We start from the raw sequence: 21,692 nt of genomic DNA on the forward strand, positions 1-21,692 counted from the left end.
TTACTCCATCTTCTTTTGCTCACCACACCACCACAGTTTGGACCCAGCCATATGCAAATCAGTCATGAACCTGTTCCTCATGGGAACAGTCCAGCTCAAACTACCAAGCCATATCTGCTCTGAAACAGAAACAAGCATCCTGGGACCGGTTTCGGGGCATCACCTTTCATCAGCCAAGCTAGCTTGAATCTAGTCGAGCAGTGTGCATGGTACCCACGTCTGGGCATACCCTTCCCACTTAGGGCAACAAAAGCAAGAGGAAAAAATGATGGATGGAATGCTGAACAATGCAAACATTCACCCCCGTCACAAGGATCTGGGTGTAATCCATCATTCGTTTGCTCACCACGCCACCCAAGTTTGGACCCAGCCATATGCAAATCAGTCTTAACCCTGTTCCTCATGGGAACAGTCCAGCCCAAACTGCCAAGCCAGGTCCTCTCTGGAACAGCAACAAGCATCCTGAGACTTGTTTCAGGGCATCACCCCTCATCAGCCAGGCTAGCTTGAATCTAGTGGCTCAGTGAGCACTGGACCCACATCTGGGCATACCCTTCCCACTTAGGGCAACAAATGCAAAGGGCAACAAAAGCAAAACAGACGAGTGATGGCCGGAATGCTGAACAATGCAAACATTCACCCCCAGTCGCAAGGATCTGGATTTATTCCATTGTTCTTTTGCTCACCACCCCAGTTTGGACCCAGCCATATGAAAATCAGTCTTGACCCTGTTCCTCATGGGAACAGTCCAGCCCGAACTGCCGCGCCAGGTCCTTCCAGGAACAGAAACAAGCATCCTGGGATCAGTTTTGGGGCATAACCCGATATCAGCTAGGCTAGCTTGAATCTAGTGGCGCAGTGAGCACAGGACCCATGTATGGGCATACCCTTCCCACTTAGGGTGACAAAAGTAAAAGGAACAAATAATGGACAGAATGCTGACCAATGCAAACATTCACCCCCAGTCACAAGGGTCTGGGTTTAACCCATCGCCTTTGTCGCCATAAACAGGTCCCAGGATGCTTGTTTCTGGTCCAGGGAGGATGTGGCTTGGCAGTTCGGGATGGACTGTTCCCATGAGGAACAGGGTCAAGACTGATTTGTATATGGCTGGGTTTAAAAAGGGGTGGTGTGGTGCAGAAAGGAACGATGGGTTAAACCCAGATCTTTGTGACTGGGGGTGCATGTTTGCATTGTTAAGCATTCCGTCCATCAATTGTTCCTTTTGCTATTGTGCAAGTAGCAAAACATTTCTAAGAGTTAACTGCTTCTGCTGTCTTTGCCTGCTCTGGCGCTCAAACAAGTCTGCCTTGCATGATGCATAATCTCACACTTTGGTGGAGAGGTGAGTGTGTACTATGTGACATACGTTTTTACTAGGAGCATACCCTTGCAAAACTCAGAGGTGCCCCATGTATTAGGTGCTGCCTATGCACTCCAACACACATGCAATATGCTGGTGATTTGAAGAAATGAACACATTTCCTCTTCTTTACTTCTGTTTCATATAGGCATTAGATATTGATGCAAAGTCCTGTCTGGCTATCTCAGTAGATTAGGTTTGCATCAAAACCGATGCATGTGAGCACTAAATAACAACCCACTGCGGCAAAGCAGTGTGCAACCGATTTTGCACTGAAGCAAGAGCAGATTATCAGCACAAAACACCTATTGTGCTGGACAGTAAATATTACATGCCACATTGCGTCAGTGCACAGCCTTAGTAAATCTGGGCATTTATGTGTAGTTAGCTTTCTCCTTGATGTTTAGAAATGATCTTCTGTCATGGAAGCTCAATAGCTTGTGTAACTTTTGTTTTCTTACATCATGCCAAATACACCACACGTTGCTGAGCACCAAACAGCATGTTTAGGACCTCTGATTGATTGTTGTACTTTAAACAGTATTCTGATATTTTTAGAAACTTTACACTGAGGAGAATATTTACTAATAGTTCACGCAATGCAGTGCAGCAAAGCAAATCAGTGCACTGCATATCGTGAAAGGGAAAGAATTGAATAGCTGCCAATTCAGCAAGATATGGATCTGTTCAGCTTTGCCTATGATCTGGCGCACTTGTGGCTGCCTAGCCCTAATGCATGCACCCTTGTGCCCTGGTGATAGGGGGCTTTCATTAAGAGCAGGAAGGGCACCAATCTTTAGAGGCATATGCCTCGTTCTGTGTGTGCTGCAGAATCCAGCATTCATGGAAAGAATAAGTAATAAGACAACAGAAGATATTCCTCCTCATTATGCCTCTGTCCGGTAGGCGCACCATTTTGGGGCAAACCCAGGTTTACAAGTCATTGTAAATCTAGGTTTTCGTCAAAATACATGGGTGGATGTACAGGAATTCCCATGTTTCCTCATGTAATGCCTACTGGAAGCAAAGTAATACAAGGCACTGCTATGTGCTGCCTTGCTTTACTGTATATTTACTAAACCATGTAAGGCCGCGCAAAATCAATTTTGTGTGGCTTATAGAATGCCAACATGCATTTTGAGTCGGGTTATACCAAAAAGTTATGCAACCCCGACATAAAATCCTAGTAAATCTGCATCTAGGTATGTATCTGCTTTTTAGGATCAGCCTACTAGACACCGACGGGTCTGTCACGAGGCATATTGTGGCTTACTTAAACAAAGAAGGGCTTGGAGCCCACCCACTGCTCATCATTGGTTGCCTTTACTAATCACTCTCATTTGCATGCTTCTTATTGGTGCCACAGCTTGTCAGTCTTATGTCTGTTCTTACCATATAGCATTGCCTGTTTATGATCGGTTTGATTGGCTGGCATCACTGCTTCCATTGCTTACTTTACAAAGCACTACTTTTCTCTTTTGTGTGGAGCACTCCTTGAGAGGACGTGCCTTTTCAAACCACCCCCTTGTGCCCTTTTCTTCCCTCACCACTCTGTGTACTCTGTCACCCAACTGCTTCTCCCGCCTCCTTCCTCTTGTGCTTTCCTTTTTTTTCGCTCCCGCTTGCCCCAGGTGTTGCTCTGCTGATCTCCACGCACCTTCCCTCTGTGTTGCTCTGCCGTTCACCTGTGGTGCTTTGCCATTTCACTCCCACCCTTACCCCTGTGGTGCTCTGCCGTTACCCATCCACCTCCCCTGTGTTGTTTTGCAGTTCAATGTGTTGCTTTGCTGTTCCCCACCCACCCTCCCCTGTGTCTCTTTGCTGGTAGTCAATGCATTGCTTTGCTGGTAGTCATTCACCCACTCTCCCCTGAGTTTCTGTTCTGGTAATCACTGTGTTGCTTTGACGGTCATCATATGCTGTGCTTTGCTGGTCCCCACCCTCCTTCCCTAGTATTGCTTTGCTGTTCCCCACCCGCCCTCCCCTATGTTACTTTGCCTGTCCCCCACTCGCCCTCTCCTGTGTTTTGCCTGTCCCTACCTGCCCTCCCCTGAAGTGTGGGGAACACCCGAGCTCCACCCAGGGAATGCATTCATGGGGCAGAGTAACGCAAACCGGTGCTGCCTTGCGTTACTTCACATTTACCAAGGCATGCATGATGGCTTGGTCAATGTAATTCTAATTTTTGCGTCACCCTTGCACCCCCTTGTGTGGCATAAGGCCGACACAAAACCATGATAAATATGGGCCTACATCAACAATTTACAACAAATTGAAAAATGCAAGCTATACGATAATGTTTGGGCTAAAAAAGAGCTAAAGGCTTTGTCTGTATGACAAGTGGGCATCAGAATGCCCAAAGGGGATAACGGCATGCTCTAAGAATCTTCAACAAGCATTTGCAATGCAATAGGTCTCGCAAATGCAAGACCTATTGCACTGCAAATTACTAGCCCTCATGCGCCGCTTTCACATCCATGGAGGCCGTGCCCCTTTCTTTAGACAAGCCGTGTCTAAAGAAAGGGGTGTGGCCGACATTAAATAAATAAAATAAATACAGCAATACAGCCGCTATAGTTAAAGCGGACCGCAACGTAGTGGGTGGTAAAGGGGCAAATCATTAAACAAAATAGTTCTCACAGCAAAGATAAAACAGACTGTGTAACAGGACAAGTAAAAGGTCCAGTCGTTATGGGAGGTTTAAAATGCAGACAAGGCAGTACCAAGGAGGGACAAACAAGCCTAATAATGACTCGGAAGCCAGCGTTTACGAAGGACAGCGACACAAGCCAATTAAAAATATGGGCAAAGAGTGGGTTTGGCTTCAAAGCTATACTTCAATACTGCATACCTCGTAGCAGCGCATGAGCTGCCCTGGCTTGACCTAAAAAACGTTGAATACAACGCAAAGTTGAAATGTTTTACACAGAGTTTCTAAAATTTGCAAAACCGAAATCTCAAACAACTTCAAACCACTTAATTGGTAGTTCTGAACTCCAAAATGGATGCTGTCATTTCATTGAAGTTGAGTCTGTATGATACGCTAGTGCCACACAATAGGCCTTTGGGGCGTTCAGCGCAGTCCCACCAACGTGTCCACCCCACGCCCCTGGCAAAATGTTGTGATCGCTCCACAACTGGCATGAATGGCTTATTCACAAGCCTGGATTTATCAAAAAGCCGGTCTAGTAAGGCTGTCCTGCAATACTTCCTGTGAGCTGATTTATAGACATTTTGGGCAGGCCAACAGGGTGCCAACAGTGTCTAATTGTTACCCAGGGACAGACAAGGCCAAAAGAAAGTGGAGAGACACATCTGGTATAAAGATGACTTTTCTCGGCCCTCCCAGCTTTTCAGAACCTCAAACATGTGGAGAAATGATTGTATCGACATTGGAGCAATGAAAGATTATGTTGGCCCTGCTTTGGTCCAGGTTACCGGCATGCAGTCCATACCAGCCTACAGAGTGGCTGTGCCTAGTTGACTGACATACTCCAGTGGCCCACGCGGGCAGTCGCACGGGCCTTCCCATGAATCACCATGCTTCCTATTTACCAGTGGGTCTTAATAGTTGGCATTGTGCTTCTAGGAGCAGAAGTACATGGATAAGGCACGGGGGGCGAAAAATGGCAAATAAATCAAGATATGCCATTCATTAAAACAGTGGCTATGAAAATCTGAAATAATTCTGTAAAGATATTTTATTCTCTGTAGAACAAAGTTCAGTCAAGAGGGCGGAGGGTGGATATTAAAGGAAAGAAGTGCCGAGTGAACTTTTTATGTCAAGTGCACGCTTGTGTGAAAAAAAAGTCACACAACACACAGGCAAACCATATCCTGCCTGAAACCAGTAAATTTGCTACTTTGTTATGAATTTTGCTAAATTTCACGAAAAAAATCCACAAGTTCATGCCAATCAGTGTGCGTTATTGTCACGCAGCCTTCGTAAGGATGCAACAGGGCAGGGGTAGCCACGTTACCCCGCTGGCATTTTCCTTGTGGACTACATGCTTGGGAACAGAATAGGATGGGCCACCATGACCCGGACATGCCCCCATGGTCCTGCAACGTGGGCTTTTTGGAGCATCTTTACCAGGGGCTGACTTTGCTATGCAGTCCGCCCAGGATGACCAGTCTCCGGCGCTGGTCCACTCGTGACGCAGGTTTGTAGTGACTGAACCCGCTGTCCCACGGGGAGTGAACATGACTCACGGGCTCGTGCAGTGTTTCCTTCTCTGCCTGACATTGGCTGGCCTGGAAGAGTCAGAAAATGACTACATCAAATTCATTAAATGATTACGTGGCATATTTACAAGCAGGCGATAAAAAATTATCGCCGCTTTTGCGGCCATTTTCGGCCGAAAAGCGGCGATAATTTTATCGCCTAATTAGCAAGGCCACGCTAACGCGTGAAACCTTGCTTTAGTGTCAGGATTCCCAACGCCCAGCTTTGCATCTCTTATGAGATGCAAAATGGGCGTTCCTGACCTAACATGACAGGAGAAATGTCGCTAAGCGACATTTCTCCTATAATCAAGCCCCACGCTATGAAGCATAGCGTCAGGAAAAGTAGCGATAACCCCTGTTATCGCTACTTTGTTTACGCCTGCTTCAGGACTGACTTAGCCATGATATCCTATGGCAGGTGGATATCATGGCTAAGTTTGTGAGTCCCTATCAGCAAGCTAACGCCACATTGCGTGAGATTATCGCTGGGTTTCCAGCAATAATCTCACGTTAGGCAGTTAGCGTGAGGATTTTTATTCCTGAGGACATAAGCGTTGCTAATAGCACGCTATCTCAGCGATAAAAATCCACGTTACCCGGCGATAATTATCCTCACGCTAAGAGCGCTGAGCGATAATTATCGCCGGGTGTTGCTGATATGCCCCTACATTCTTCTTTTTTATGTTTGAAATGCTTTATTGAAGAAAAGTATAGTGAACAACAAAATACAGATCATATAAAGAACATTGTCGATATAGAATCAAAAAGAGAAAAAACAGAGGATCATCATGTGGTAACATAAGAAACCTGAAGGAAGATTAAAAAGCATTTTGTAAAAATTTTAAAGGCAACCAGGAAGAAAGGGGGGAAAGAGGAGAAAAAAAGGAGGAGAAGGAAAGGAAGGGAAAGGAGAAAGAAAAAGATAAGTATGAGGCGTTAGGAGAAGAATAGATAACGAGATCAGACAAAGACTAGGTAGAATGGAAACAGCAAGAAAGCCAAGGATAGGGAATAGTTGAAAGGCAGGAAAGACAAATGCAAATGTAAAAGATACAAGAAGGGTAAAAGGAGAAGAAGAAGAAGAAGGACAGAGAAAGAGTCACTTATGGGGGTTTAAAATTCTCAGAGGATAAAGGAGAGATAGATTTTAGAGCCATGCGGTCAAGATATGTTGTGAGAGGCAACCAGAATAAATCTCTATTGAGGGTAGGAGTGGAGGCAGCGGCAAAACGGACATCGAGCCTATGAGAATTCCACCAACAATGTATAGAGAGCTTAGAGAGATCCTTCCAGTTAGAAGAAATGTGTTGAAAAGCCAGAGCCAACATAAGATCTAATAGACCAGAGGAGTGAGAAGGAATATCGAGATTGTCAGAAACACTACCTAAAAAAAGAAGAGGGATAGAGTATGGAATAGAGATAGAGAATAGACGAGAGACATAAGACCACACCTGATCCCAAAGTGCGAGAACAGAAGGGCACAGAAAAAGTAGATGAAAAAGATCAGCATTAGGGGCAGAACAGGTCCAGCAGGTAGAGTCCTTATCAGGAGAAAAGCGAGAAATAAAAACAGGAGAGAGATAGAGTCTGTGATATAGAAAGAACATAGATTGAGTTAGTGAAGCGGAACGGGAAATTTTTAAGGACCTGGCCCAAACTTTATCCCAAACAGCTATAGGCCAGTCACAGCCCAGATCCAGCTCCCAAGCAAGTTCCAATTTAGATTTCGGGCGGGTCGGATTGGGGGAGGAGAAGAATTTATAGATGAGAGAGGCTTTAGGTAAAGTAGACAAGATCTGAAGAAGTGAGGAATGAGATACGGGAGGGGATGACAAGGGAAGTGAATAATAAACATCAAGTATGATGGCCATGAGGACAGTGAATCTGCGGAAAAAAGACTGAGGGCAATGAAACAGAAGTCGGAATCGAGGAAAAGAACATGGGAGAAGACCATCGAAAAGTTGGTTAACCCACATCAGACCCTTTGATCTCCACACAGTCCAACAAATAGGACGATTATTGAGGAGAATAAGCGAATTGTACCAGATAGGGGAGGCCAAAAAAGATTCACGAGAAACCGGATCAGGACGGACCAGAGCATGTAAAAGAGAGGAAGTGTGCTTGAACAGGGGTAGAGGAGTGGTTAAATTCTTAGCAGAGAAATGTATAATTTCAGATAGAGAGAAAGGAGAGAGGAGCGAGCGTTCAATAGAGAGCCAAAGAGGAGCAAGAGGGGAGGGTGCTAGAACAAGCCAATTAGAAGCCTGACGGAGAGAGAAAGATTTATGATAGAGACGGAAATCCGGAAAATTGACTCCGCCATTGGATTTCGGTTTACGAAGAGCAACTAGAGCAACTCTCGATTTTTTATGATTCCATAAAAACTTAGAGAGACAGGAGTCGATGCGTTTGAAATAGATATCAGGGATATGTATGGGGAGCATGGAAAAGATGTATATAAGAATGGGAGAAATCATCATTTTGATCGAATCCAGCCGACCCCACCATGAAAGAAAGAGAGGATTCCATGAAGAGAACAACTTATCAATACGGGATAATACAGCAGACATGTTCAACCGAATAGATGAGGAGATGGAGCTAGAGAACCAAATTCCAAGGTACTTAATTTTAGAGGAGTTCCATGCAAAGCCAGTGGTCGAGAACTGATGAGGGAGACAAAATTTGGTAAGAGGAAGGATCTCGGTTTTATCAGAGTTAATCTTGTAACCAGAAACTTGGGAAAAGGAGTTAAACTCAAGCAGTAAGGCCGGAATGGATTGGTCAGGATCAGAAATGAACAAAAGAATGTCATCTGCATACGCAGAGAGTTTCAAATGCGTCTTGTCATAAGGGAAGCCAGAAATAGAAGTGTTATTTCTAATAGACGTAAGGAATGGCTCTAAGGCTAGAACAAAAAGTAGAGGGGACAAAGGGCAACCCTGACGGACGCTGCGCTGTAAGGGAAAATAGGGGGATAGTTTACCATTAACTAAAACAGACGCCTTAGGGGCAGAATAAAGTAAAGAAACAAGAGAAATAAAATTAGGGCCAAAACCGTGCCAGCGCAAGGAGGCAAACAGAAAGGACCAATCTACTCTATCAAAAGCTTTCTCAGCATCAACCGAGATGGCGGCTAAAGAGATGTTGAGAGAAGGTACCTTATTTAGAACATTGAGGAAAAGGCGGGAATTATCCGAGGTAAGCCTGCCCTTTACAAAACCACACTGTTCCTTACCAATGAGATGCGGGAGAAGAGGATCCAAGCGCAAGGCAAGAAATTTAGCAAATAATTTATAGTCTACATTAACAAGGGATATTGGGCGGTAATTTTTACAGAATTGGGGGTCGCGACCCTCTTTAGGTATAAGGCAGATCGTAGCCTCGTGAAAAGTACCGGCAGCTGTGCCAGAGGTAAAGAAGGATTGGAAGAGGGAGAGAAGTTTAGGAAGCAAAAGATCTGAAAAATGTAGATAAAATTCCACAGAGAAACCATCCGGACCCGGAGATTTACCTTTAGTCAGAGACGTTAAGGCGCTATCCAGTTCGGTAATAGAAAGATCAAGTTCCAGATCAGGGAAGTTAAGATGAGAAGTGGAGGGGGCAGGAATTTTATCTAAGTAGGATTGAATAAGAGAGGCCGAGGGGGGGGCTTCAGGAGTATAAAGAGATTGGTAGAAACCTTGAAATTGGGCGAGTATATCCTGCTCCTTATGCAAAAGAAGATTATCGGTGGAATAAATCGAATCAATCGAGTTACGCTCCTTGCAAGACTTAAGGTAGTTGGCCAAGAGTTTACCTGATTTGTTGCGACCACCGTAGTAGCGGGCACTGCTCCGAAGTAATATTGAAGAAGCATTATCAGTGGTGGTTTTGTTAAAGTCGAGTTTGGCGCGTATAAGGTCTGGTAAAACCGTTTTAGTAGAAGAAGTGTAGAATTTATGCTCCAGGGATTTAATATGGGAGAGAAGGTCTTTCTGTTTCTTAAGGTAGCACTTCTTTTTCTTTGAGACAAAATCAATCACAAAACCGCGAGCGGTAGCCTTAAAAGAGTCCCAAATAACATGAGGGGCTAAAGAGGGATCAGAATTAAGTAGAAAGAATTCCGTAGCAAAAGAAAGAAAAGAAGAGGAAAAGAGGGGATCCAGAAGAAGAGAGTTATTGAAACGCCAACGAGAAGATTTGGGAGGAGGAGGGAGAAGATCAAGAACTGTGAAAATGGGAGCATGGTCTGAGATAACAATCGGCTCTATAGACGAGGATAGAAGATTTTGAGAAAGAGACTGAGAAAGGAAGATGTAGTCAATCCGAGAGAAAGAGGCATGAGGAGGTGAAAAGAAGGAATAGTCCAGAGAGTCAGGATGGGACAGTCTCCATGAGTCAAGAAGGTGAGATTTAGAAATGGTGTCAAGGAATTGCGTATGTGATTTGTGGGGAGTAAAGCGGGCAGAGGATTTGCGGTCAAGAAACGGGTCAACAATTTGATTACAATCGCCCCCCAAAATGAACAGGGAATCACTGTATTGAAAACATTTAGAGGTTATTAGAGGCCAAAAATTACAATTGGGGTGAGTGGGACCATAAACATTAAAAACAGTCAAGGATACAGAATTGATTAACAGCTTAACAAGGACCCAACGGCCATCAGTATCATTCTCTTGAGAAAGAACTTTGCATTTGAGTTTCTTGTGACACAAAATGGCCACACCATTCTTTTTATTAGATGTAGGAGAGAATAAAACCGTTCCCACCCAGCCTCTCTTTAGTTTAAGAGACTCCGCCTCCGAAAGATGAGTTTCCTGTAAAAGAACTAGGTCAGGAGTATAAGAGGCTAGGTGGGAAAGCACTCTCTGTCGTTTAATAGGGCTAACGAAACCTTTCACATTCCATGAAATAACTTTGAATTAAAAAACAATAAAATGTGCAAGGAACACAGAAAAGGCATAAAACCAAGAACGCCATAAAGGACAACAACAAGTGAATGAGGGAAAAGAGCAAGACAAAAGAAAGTCAGGAGATACAGTAAGAGAAGAGCAAAGAATGAGGAAGGAGGGGAAGAGGGAAGAAAAAAGAAGTGGAAGAAGAGACAGTACATATCCAAAACGGATGACTGAGGAAAACATACCTGAAGGGGGAAGGGAGATGACAAAATGACGATGGGCAATGGGAGGATTCGACAAGAACGGCCTCCTAAGCCGGAGAGCAACACACACCGCACCAGGACGGAATACGTGGAAGACGAATCGTATGAGACGGAGAGGAATACGAAAGGGTTTATCGAATAATCTAAGGGAGGGAAAAAGAAACGTGTTATACAAGAGTCATGTTAAAATAAACAGCACAAAAGCAGACATTATATGTAAAACAGAAAACCCAGACAACAACCACTATATAATCACATCAAGCAGGAGAAGAATCAAACCAAGGAGAGAATATTTCAGCAAAAACCTGCAAGGAGAGAAACAAAACAGGTAAATAATCAACCAGTAGTAGGATTGGATGTATCCATGCCAGCATTGGTCTGAATGTGAATAAAATTCTTGAGTTCAGCTGGATCTTGGAAAGTCCAGGTGTTGTTTTGATGAGTTACTTTGAAGGTGCAGGGGTGAAAAAGGCCATATCTAGCTCCAATAGAGCGCAGAGGAGCACGAAGGGACAAGAATTCCTTTCTTCTGGCAGCAGTGACATTAGAGACATCTTGAGAGAGAAAAACTCTCTGACCCATCCAGGACACTTGGCGCTTCGCTCGAGCTGTAGAGAGGACCAGAAGGAGATCAGTAAACTTGAGGAAGAGGATGATGACCCCTCGCGGTTTGGTTGAGGAGGAGGAGCGAGGGCCAAGTCTATGGGCTCGTTGGATACTGAGAGAGGTAGTAGTGGGAAGGTCCAGGAGTTTCAGAAGGAAAGAGGAGAAAAACGTGACAGGATCATCTCCTTCCAAGGATTCCGGCAGGCCATAAACGCGTAGGTTGTTTCTCCTATTCCTGTTTTCCAAATCTTCAGTGTGCTGTTGAAGGGTGAGAAGAGACTTTTCCAGAGAGGAGATGCGTTGAGAGTTTGACTGAATCTCTGTAACCTGCTGCTCCACAGAAGAAACACGATCTTCCATAGTTGACCATTTAGCCTCAAAAAGCTGCATCTTAGTGTTAGTCTCCTCCACGAACGGGCGCAAAGCGCGGATCTCCTCAAGTATCAACTCCATAGATATAGGGGATGGAGATGACTCAGATGGAGGAGGAGAGGAGTCTTGTTTCAAGCGCTTAGGTAAGGAGGCAGAAGGAGAAGACTTGCTGGAAGTAGGATGTGATGGAGAAGAACGGGTGGAGGACATTGTCGCCATTTGATCTGTGGGAGGAGGATGAGGAGAATGACCTGCCGCTGAGGAAGAGGCGGAGGAAGGTGGAGTCTTCGAGGGTACAAAGACAAACTTTGGGTTGCGTAACTTGCCCATAGAAGCCTGAACGTGCCAGTGACAGGGAGGCAAAGAGGCAATCCAACACAACGACCTGCACTCAAAAAGCAAAAAATGTCAATATGTCCGGTCTGAAGAACCCAGCAGTCAGCAGGAGCAGTGAAGGACACCAGCAAAAATCATGAAGAAACCTCGGACCCAGAGGTAATGTAAACAGGAGTTAAAGAGTGTTGCCAGTAATAACAAGGAGATCACCAGTGGGCACGAAAGCCATGCGCACTAAGACTTGGTGAGCAAAATTGCAACAAAAAACCAGCACGAAGACTCAATGAGAATGGTATAAGTCTTACGCCTTGAGACTGAAGTAAGCTGTCAAGGAAGGGCACAGCGCATGTGGTAGCCTGCGAGGGAAGCATGAAGGCAGAGGTCACTCAGGAAGCAGCGTCGACATGAGGAGTAATTTGCAAACATAGCGCACTGGCAGGACGCAAAACACACAGGAGAGGTCCTTAGTTGCTAAGAATAAAGTCCAGTGTCTGGAGGAAGAACAGGAAAAGCATGTCTGCAGTCACCTCAGCGTCGCGCACACATCGCACATATTACAAAATGGCGGACGCGCTGAGGGACTTGCATCGAAAGGCATGAATGGGCGAAAAACTGCAGGAAAATGAAGTCTGGCAGTCACATCTTCAGCACGAAGTCATCCGCTTACAGAAGCCACAAGAAATCCGCCGAAATGGTCGCGGATAGCAGCGGAGAGATGAAAAGTCCGCCGCGGCGCGGGAGAGCTCCGGTCTCAGGCGGCCATCTTGTTCGGCGTCCAAGCCACGCCCCGCCCCTACATTCTTCTAAGCGCGCAGTATCGCATAACATCTTGCCTGCATTGTCCTTGAATTTTTCATTATCTGAGTACTCTCATCTTGAGCCAGATTATATTGCAATGCAAAGGTGCCTTATGAGTGCCCAAATTTAGGGGCATATTATCAAGCCAGGCGATAAAATTATCGCCGCTTTAGAGGCAGAAAACTGCCGCTAAAACGGCGATAATGGGCTTGATAATATGCTCTGTCGAATTCTAATTGAAGCCCATGTTAATCTAACATGGGCTTCAATTGGAATTCCATAGAGCATATTATCAAGCCCATTATTGCCGTTTTAACTGCAGTTTTCTGCCGCTAAAGCGGCGATAATTTTATCGCCTGGCTTGATAATATGCCCCTTGGTCCCCTAATCGCCCAATTTCTAAATGACCACGTGTCCTCGGGAGTACCTTTGTTTAGACTTCTACGCAACGAGGTGCACCCTGGGACCTGTAGGCGTACGCTTCCACATGAAAACGCAAAACTGCATGTTAAATCTAACTCAGTGCTGCTGGGTAAAATGCCAGAAGTGGATAAAGTGATGGGGCATTCATTGTTAGCTCAGAACTGTCTCATGATGGATCATTCCGTTTTTTTCAGGGAGCACTGCCTCCCTCAAAAGGGTCTGGCACCATCACACTTCTGTCAGCCAGCCTCTTGGATCACTAAACGAACAACTTTGAGCAACAAATCCTCAATCGGCCAAATATATTTGAAATGTTTCTACATTACATTTGTGGACATTTCGTTTTGCCTTTCCCCTTGCAACAATGACCTATAGAAAGCCAGCACTGACTGGATGTCTCCCATATGACTTATCAAAGGTTTAACTTGCTTTTTTGTATTTGAGCTGAGTCAGACCGTGAAGTAATCAGCCTAGTTACTTTAACCAATTTTCTTTTTTTTATTTATTTTTTTATTTATTTTTGTACCACAGTAACACAGATATGTAACAAAATATATTGCACTTTATCCAATTCATAAGCTCATATGATCACTAAAAACACCCCAGATACTGAGTCCAATCTTACGTTTCTTTGCCCCTTTAACAGAGTATAGGCTCCACTCCAACTGAAATAAATGATACATTTTTGCCCGCCAGCGTTCAAAAAGAGGAGGTTCAGGTTGTAGCCACTCAGCCGCAGTACACAGCCGAGCGACCGTCATAGCGATAAAAATAAGATGCCAATGTTTATACAATGGAGTCCCCTTGTCAAGTCCTGATCCAATTCCCCAGAGCATCATAGTGGGAGTGATAAGCAAATTAGTCTTCATTAACTTAGACAGAAATTTCTCAATCCCTGTAATATAAGTTGATAGTTTGACACAACTAAAAAAAACATGCAGACTATCTGCTATATCTACCCCACACCGAAAACATTTGCCATCATACCCTCCCCCCATTTGGACATACGTGCAGGTGTATAATACAAGTTAAAGGCAGTTTTAAAGAACTGTACTTTTAAATTCGCCGAGAGTAACGCTTCCTTAGATCTCATAATAGCGTCCTGTATACATATGTTTTCAACCCCCAATATCGTAGACCATTTTGTATTATGTTTTCCTAAATCATCTGCTCTGTAAGATAACAATATCCTGTATAACACACAATCTTCTCCTGTCGGCTAACAGCCTCAACTACTATGTTGGATACAGCTGTTACATTTCTCCGGTTTATAAAGTCTCTGATTTGAAGAAATTTGAAAAATTGAGATTTTATAGTTATATTGTCTAGCTAATTCTTCATAAGACATAAGGGGTCCACCAGAAATAAAAAAATGCCCTAATTGAGAGATACCGTTCTTCCTCCAGGTAAGTGCTACCCTGTTCCAACAAATTGGGGGAAGAATTTTTACAGCGTCCATGGGGGTATATTGAGATAATTTCTCTATTGAGCATAATTTACAAATTCTTTTCCATACTTTAAAAGCTGACTCCAAAACTTTAAACCTAGTTCGCTTAAAGTAGCTGCAATCAATTTGTTTAAACAGATATTGTCGTGCCTCCGACCCAAATAACATCTGAAAGATCGAGGGGACCTCTGCCCTATTCACGATATCCTCCCCCGTCAATAGAATACGCATCTTTAACAAAAAGCATACATAATAATATAAGACAAAATCAGGAATGGCTAAACCATCTCGTTCAACTGGTAGTGTCATAAGTCTGGTAGCACGTCTAGGTTTGCCGGGGGCCCAAAGAAATTTAGCACATATAGATTGTAAATGTTGAAGTTGGGCCCCTGTCACTTCCAATGGTATTGACCTAAACAACTATAAAACCTTCGGTAAGATATTCATTTTGATGATGTTGCATCTACCTTTTAAAGTCAGTTGTAGACTAGCTCATTTATCTAATGATTCCTTGATATTATGTAATAGCGCATTCCAATTAGCATCAACAACTTCCAGCATCGATGATCTTATCCTAATACCCAGATATGTGACTTCTTTTAACACTCTATCATCATTGAGTACAAAATTATCAGTACATAATATTTGAGTTTTTGTAACATTCAGTGAGTAACTAGACATAGCTAGCTGCTCGATCTCTTGAAGAGCGGAATATGGGTCGACCGAAGTCACTACAATGTCATCAGCGTAAGCAAACACTGAGTATGGAATATTTTGTACTACAAAGGGCTTGATCAGCAGGCTATTACCTAAGTGCTCAATAAATGGATTAATGTACAAGGCAAAAAGCAATGGTGAATAAGGACACCCTTGCCTTGTGCCTCTAGTAATACCAACAGGGTCCGAGTATAGGCCCATTGAGGCAATCTTAGCGATCGGTAAAGTGTACAGTACCTGTAGGGCAGTCATGAATTTCTTACCAAAGCCCATTCGACACATCAATTCCCACAGGTACTCCCACTCCACACGATCGAATGCCTTCTCCGCATCCAATAAGATTAACCCCAGATCCCGTTTCTCTCTCTGAGCAATATCAAACAATGTCAGTACCTTATTTACATGAGTGACAGTCCCTCATGATGGTATAAAGCCATGCTGATTCTGTGAAATTAATGAATTGATAATCTTAGAGAGACGGGAGGCTAAAATCTTTGAGTACATTTTACCATCAGAATTTAATAAAGAAATCGGGCGGTATGACCCCACCAGTTCTGGATCCTTGCCCTTTTTACTGAAAACCACTATGTTGGCTTCTGCCCAAGATTTAGGGGCATGTCCATCCTGAGCGGCCCTAATCGTGGTCAACAAATCATTTTTTAATAAATCAAAAAAAAGTTTATAAATCTCCATCGGTAACTTGTCAGGTCCGACAGCCTTCCCTGAAGCTAAACTATTCACTGCGAGTTCTAGCTCTCCCATTGTAATTGGACATTCTAGCTGCGCTGCATCAGCAGAATCTAAATATGAGAAAACCCCATCCAAAATCAATGCCCTTCTCTACCTGTATAAAACTGATGAAAAACAGCTAGGATCCCTGCAGGTTCCTGGCAAGCTATTCCCGCTTTGTCCTTTACTACCTTAATATAGCGCGCAGATTCTTTCATGCGCAATTTTAATGCTAAGCACCTACCGACTGCTTCACCATACTCATGATTTTGTTTTTTATACACCAAATATTTTCTGGCATTCTCTATATTCCAAATTTCCTGAATTTTTGCCCGGAATCTAGCAACAGCTTCTTCTAACTCCGATATATTACTGCCTTGCAAAGTTAAACCTCGAGTTAAATTACCCTCTGCATCTCTCAAGGCAGAATATAACATTTGCATCTCTGATTTCCATTTTCTTTGCTGATTAACGCTAAAGCTTAATATCTCCCCTCTAAAACATGCTTTAAACATGTCCCACACAATTGCGCTATGAGCGGAGTATCTATTGTTCTGAAAAAATTAATTAATCCAGCGAGACTTATGTTCTTTAAAATCATCATTTAAACACAATTTCCGATCAAACGAGAATAATTTGGGCGGTGCATACCAAACCAGCAGTAGCAATTTCTAATACAATTGGTGAATGATCTGAGGCTATCCTCGGGTAAATTTTAATCGAGGCCCCTACCAAAGATTCACTTGGTGCAAAAAAATAATCCAGTCGCACCATCTTTTTACGGGGAGAAGAATAGAATGTGTACCCTGGGTCTAACGGATGTAATTTACCCCACACATCCACAATACCATGATCATTTACCAAATTATATAGGGCCTTAAATACTCGTGGTTTACGTCCTTTATATCCTCGGGTATCCAACAAATCCTGATTAGTTAGGTTTATATTGATATCCCCGCAAATCAACAACGGAGTCCCCCAGGTTGCTAGCTCTATATTTAACTCCTCCAAAATAGTTGCTTCATCTAGATTTGACCTATAAATGGTACAAACTGTATATTTCCTATCCCCTAATCTACATTCAGTTATAGCCCATCTACCAAAATTATCTGCCAAACTTCGTCCTGTAGCTTTTACATTAGATTTGGCTAAGATCGCCACCCCACGTATCATTGATGCTTGTTGCGAGGATACTACCAACGAATAACCAAGTGTTTCAAGAATTGCGCGTTGGGCCCAGGGTATATGTGTCTCCAGGAGACAAACCAGGTCAGGCTGAATAGTTCGCAGTTCTGCAGTTATTCTATTCCTTTTATTCCAATTATTAAGGCCAGAGACATTAAATGAACAAATCTTTATCCCCTTTGAGACCATAATAGCAGCCAAAAATAGAACAAAAAAAATAAAAAAAAATACTAGTATGTACCATGAACCCTCTGTGGTAGCAGGCATACATTCCCTTACGACTTTTAAGATGGCAATACCTTGTTCTATATTCTCTCTATTGGTTACTGTGGACATTTTACCCTTTTTACCCCACAAAAATGACTCCACCCGATGAGTCCCAAAAACTCTCACCCCCCTACCCCTACCCCTCAACCCCCCTGTAACAAGGCTTTAGGACCAATGGTCCTGTAGATGCAGGCTTCCGGAACCCCCCTGCCATTACTCACGAATCTTAGATCTAAATAAAAAAAAGAGAATAATAAAGAAATAGCCCTAAATCATTTATAAGAGAAATCTCTCAAGTAGCTATCTACCAGTAAACTACACAGCAGAGGAGAGCGTCTTCCTATAATGAGTTCAAAAATTCTTTAGCAGACCCTTCACTAGTGAAAAAGCGAATATGATCCTTACTGATCACTTTTAACTTTGCGGGATTTAATAAGTACGCTTGGGCCCCTTTAGCCTGAAATTGTGCAATCAATTCCCGTAACTGCCATCGAAGCTCTACTGTAGACCGGGAAAAATCCGGTCGTACAAAAAACTCAATCTGCTCCCGCTCTCTTTTTATCGGGTCGTGCCAGATGTGATACTTCCTCTCGTGCTAAAAAACTATTAAATGCAATTAAGATAGCTCTTGGTCTGTCATTTACTTGGCCAGCTCTGGGACGAATGGTAAAGGGAAAGCGATGGGCACGTTTGATCTCTCTGTCCCAGTCACATTTGGTCAACTCAGGGAACGCTGTTTTAAATAGATCAACTATAAACCGACGTGGGTCCTGCCCTTCCTTCCCTTCCGGAATCTGAAGCACTCTCAGATTGTTCCTTCGTGCCCGATTTTCAATCTCAGTCATCTTCCATTGCGTGTCATCTTTCTCCGATTTATAGGAGGTAGTCAGTTTCTTATGTTGAGCTAGTTCGTCCTCTAAATTAGAGATTCGACCTTCTGCCTCATTAAATCTTGCAACAAAATCGGCATGAGATTTTGTCATTCGTCGAACTGAATTCTGTAATTTCTGACATATATTTTGGAGTCTCTGACTTTCTTCTCGTGTTTCAACACGATGAGACATAATCGATTGGTAAATTAATGTAAGAGAAATACCTTCTCCAGAATTAGATGCATTTTGTACATTGTCAACCAGTGGCAGTCCCCCCTTGTTAACTTCTAATTTCTTCCGAACAGTGGGGGTGCTACCCTCCATAAGATCGCCAGATTCCCCCAAAAATAAACTACTATGATCACCACCGTCAGCAGCGCTCATCTGGGTAGTATATTGATTTAGCAAGTCTTCACAAGAAGATGTTGAATGATCTGATAAGGAGTAAAAGTCCCCCGATTCCACATCCGGTGCTAGGGCTTGGGCCGCAGTTTTTATGCAAGTTAAAGTACTTGGATGTAGACCCCCCCTTACTGCCCTCGAGTCTTTATGAATAGAGCTTCCAAAATTCTCATTATTGCCATTGCTATTACTATCTTCCAAATTTACCTCACAAACTGGTGGGGGATCTATTAAAGTCACTAGCTGTAAATCCATAGCAAAGTTTTGTGATTCTGCCCCAGTTTCTTCAACGACATCCATTGTCCTAGCTTTATCCAGCATATCAAGAATAGTTTGCTCAGCGGAATTCTGATCAGTAATATCGTAACTTGCGGTGTGGTGACTTTGTTTCATCAAAGGGGCAGGTTGTTTCCCCTTACGTTTGTCTTTAACAGCTGAAAAAATCGCTGGAATCTTTTTCTCCCCCTTTGCATTAACAGTAACTGTTTTTATCGGTTTTGTTATCTCAGTTGTCAATTCGTCCATAGTATCCACATTCCTGTGTTCATTATGCTCAGTGTCAATATCATTGTCCAAAGCACGGGGTCAACCTTTACCTTTCGGTGGCATTTCCACTCGTTTCTCCCGACTCTGCTCGCACAGCGCGGTCGTAAACAGCCTTCGAGCGTTGTGTGCACTTCTAATCGGCAACGCCTACAAGCCGCGTCGGGACCGAGTCAATCCCAGCAGTATACCCGGGAGAGCCGCCGCCAGCATCTGCATCCACACGTACTGGTTCCTGGCGTCCCAGCTATCTACAACGAAGGTAAGTTCAAAAGCTCCCTGGCACGAAGAGCTGAAATCAAAATTGCAGCTGCTGCTTCTCTAGCAAATTAGCCGTTTCTCCGCTATTTTGCCTCTCATTCAATACTTTAACCAATTTTCACAGTGGTAGCAGACGGGACAGAATAATGACGACATCGACCGGGATAAAATCTGTTGCAGGGGCTACCAAAGTCACACTGGGGTCACCCACTGACCCCACCTCATGTGTCATACCTCCAGTGAGCTCCAGCTTACCACCCGCGTCCACTTTTAACTTTATAGCTGCAGGTTTAGCCTGCACAGCAGTAATGAGTGAAAAGCTCCAGGATTGGTTGGTTGAAGGAGTCACGCATAAGGAGGAAGTGCTTTGCAGGTGTCCGCCTTGACTGTGAGAGTAACTGCACAGGGAGACATTTCCAAACACCTGCAGGGAGGGTCGCTGTTAGAAGACGAGGTGTGACGGTGTAACCCTCCTAAGGCACAAAGCATAGTGAGAAAGAGTAAACTAATCTGTAACTTGAATTCTAATCACAACATTCCACAATTGATAGAACGGTGTGATCCTGGGTAAATCATGTCATCTCATCTGTACCTTATTCGATAAGTGCCAAAACTGGGAGCACGCTGTAACTGGCTAATGCAGGGCAAACGCCAAATTAAAGGAAGCATAGAACCCAGAAGTTAGAGAAAACCAGAAAGCATCCTGGTGATACTATATCACTGAAAGACACGCACACCAAGCAACACAAGTCCAAAAAAGCTCCACGTGTACCCACTGCGCCAGATTCCACTGACCGAGCTGCGGTACCCTCTCCCTATTTACTCAAATCAGCATTCACTCTGTCTGACCATTGAACTGCTGATACAGAAGCTTAATTGCATCTTTAGGACCAAAATAACGAGACTCTAATCCAAGCTTCCCTGCTTGCTTGCAACATGTGGTCTTGAGCAGTCCATTTAACTCCTCTGCGTCCCATTCCCTTATACGAATTGCTAGAAACACTACGATTACATAAAACATTCGGCAGCCACATCCGTCTGCCCGATCTCAGCCGAATGTGGTTTGAAGGATGCATAGCAACTTACCTTTGGCTTGCTGCGTCCCTGAGTGCCTTTCATCCCATTGGATGCGTGCGGGCGTCAGGGCAGTAACCAGGCACAGGCTGCGCCGCCCTAGCAGCCATGGGAAGAAGGTGCGTCCCGCGCCAGCGCGGAGGAGCCATAAGGACGCAGAGGGTTCTCAAGCAGTCAGTGCGGCTAGCCGTGCAATGACTAATAAACGGCAGTACTTCTGACACAAAGTGCCTGCCAGCATCCCGAACAAAGTGCCGGTCCGGCGGGGAGCGCTGGCTGCAAGGCGCTGTCACGTGACTATACGCCCCCGCCTCTCCTTCAGGAGATGCGAGGCACAGGGCCATTGTTCTGATGCTGCTTGTTTAACCAGCACGTGGGGTTAAGACCATTGTCCGCCTTTTGAGCTGTTCAACTTTCCAAAGGAACCCGTTATACCCAAGTCCAGTTAATAGACCCATCCTTTGTAAACAGTCTATTCGCCTCACAAGAACACGTCTCTAGTGCATTAATAATCATTGCTCAGCCTCCCTCCCAAAGCCCGATTTATCTACCAGAGAACTGAAAACTTCCTGGCTTCTACTTTTGATGTCAATTCTGAACAGCATCTCCGTGCAGGCTATTTACCAAATGCATAAATAATAAGCGTGCGGTTGGAGCGTGTGCGCGCAGTGGGAGCGTGTGAGGCAGAGAGGAGACGCCATGCGCGTGCACATCGCCTGTCCGTGCGCGCACATGATTTGTCTCCCTTCGCGCACCAAACCGACAACAATAGTTTTGCCAAGGCAAAGCAGCGCATGCACTGCGTTCGCTAGGCGAGACCTAAAAATTAGCGAATGGAAAGTGCACTGCAATTACATTGGACACCCTTTGGTTTAATCACTGTTGTTCACAATAGAGTACAAATATGATTTAAAAGAATTCCTTTGTCGT

At 44.1% G+C, this 21,692-nt stretch overlaps 1 protein-coding gene across 4 annotated transcripts in view; it reads left to right on the top strand.

The window, feature by feature from the left end:
- Window positions 1-21,692, top strand: part of IL31RA (interleukin 31 receptor A) — a 1,058,288-nt gene that overhangs the window by 1,003,394 nt on the left and 33,202 nt on the right. The window lies entirely within an intron of this gene.

The sequence above is a fragment of the Triturus cristatus genome, chromosome 2_1 (genome assembly GCF_964204655.1).
Source record: "Triturus cristatus chromosome 2_1, aTriCri1.1, whole genome shotgun sequence".
NCBI classification, from domain to species: Eukaryota; Metazoa; Chordata; class Amphibia; order Caudata; family Salamandridae; genus Triturus; species Triturus cristatus.